At 33.6% G+C, this 1,568-nt stretch overlaps 1 non-coding gene across 1 annotated transcript; it reads right to left on the reverse strand.

Annotated features, from left to right (window-relative positions):
* Positions 1-1,222: 1,222 nt before the first annotated feature.
* Positions 1,223-1,328, reverse strand: LOC128281876 (small nucleolar RNA R71). Its single transcript, XR_008272158.1, has one exon. It is a non-coding gene; the product is annotated as a small nucleolar RNA R71 (small nucleolar RNA).
* Positions 1,329-1,568: the final 240 nt, after the last annotated feature.

Below are 1,568 nucleotides of genomic sequence, written 5' to 3' on the forward strand. Positions count from 1 at the left end.
TTGCCATCATTGGAAGGTGGGGTTAATATGCATGGTTAAATCTCAGATTAAATAGAGTAGTGACGCCAGGTAAGTTACACATTGAAATTTATTGCCTCGACATTCACCTATTATTTTATACCTTGTGAGCATTTAGTATTTTGTTGAAGATTCATGTTAGGGATCCTAGTTTCTCATTATCATATTTTATTTTATTGTTTTCAATTTTTTTCTCCAACAACTATCCTCACAATTTATCTCGTTTCTATCTAGTTATTGCACCGACATTAATAAAGAAAAGACAACCATCCCTGTGGGATCGATATTCGATAGATTGTATTTAAATTAAAAATTGCTTTAAGGATCACTCTTGTATTTAATTAATCTAATAATCACTATCCAAATTTATTGAGTTTTTTCTAAATTATATTCTTAATTATAATTTCAAAATTAATTGTTTAAGCTTATACAGTCCCTGTGGAGACGATAACTCATTTTTACTTACTTATTACTTGAACGACTATGTACACTTACGTAACACGTTACAATTCGGTACAATTTTTTGGCATCGTTGCTAGGGACTGTTGCCTTAATCATTTTCCTTGTGAAATTATTTTTACAATTTGGTTTTTATTTATTTATTTATTTTAATCCTACTAATTTATTATTTATTTATTTTTTAGGCTTTTTATTAGTATAGATCGAATCATTGATCTATTACTTGTGGACCCTAAAATTGAGTGAACTTTTAGACAAAGAAGATGTGAGAGATCTACTGAAAGGTAAGCTGAGATGGACATTGGAAATCAAAATGATGGACAAGGTAATGGTGCCAATCAAGTGTACAACTGAATCCTTATTGCTTATGATAGGGATCGTGCCATCAAACAATACGCTGTGCCATTCTTCAATGAGTCGAATCTGGGAACTAGGTGGTTGGATATCGAGGCACCACAATTTGAATTGAAACTAGTGATGTTTCAAATTCTCCAAATGATGGAGCAGTTTAGTGGTATGCCTATGGAAGATCTGCACTTGCACCATCGTTTGTTCATTGAGGTAGGTGATTCATTCAAGATAGCTGGTGTGACTGAAGATGCACTGAGGTTGAAACTGTTTCCATACTCATTGTGAGATCGAGCACGAGCATGGCTGAATTTATTTTCACCAAGTTGAATATCTAAATGGTAAGAATTAGCTTAAAGGTTTTTGGTAAAATACTTTCCACCAAGTAAGAACACAAAGTTGCGTAATGAGATAACTACTTTCCAACAATTGGATGATGAGTGTTTGTGCGAGGCATGGGAAAGATTCAAGGAATTACTTCGTAAGTGTCCTTATCACGAGATTCCTCATTGTATCCAATTGGAGACATTTAATAATGGTCTCAATGCACACACAAGATTAATGGTAGATGCTTTTGCAAATGGTGTAATTTTATCTAAGTCTTATAACAAGGCTTATGAGATCATTGAAAGGATTACAAACATTAACTACTAATGGCTGATGAATTGAGCAGTTTCAGGAAGATGAGTAGCCGGAGTGCATGAAGTGGACGCAATGACTTCACTTTCTCCTTTGGTAAATTT

The sequence above is a fragment of the Gossypium arboreum genome, chromosome 1 (assembly GCF_025698485.1).
Source record: "Gossypium arboreum isolate Shixiya-1 chromosome 1, ASM2569848v2, whole genome shotgun sequence".
Classification (NCBI taxonomy): domain Eukaryota; kingdom Viridiplantae; phylum Streptophyta; class Magnoliopsida; order Malvales; family Malvaceae; genus Gossypium; species Gossypium arboreum.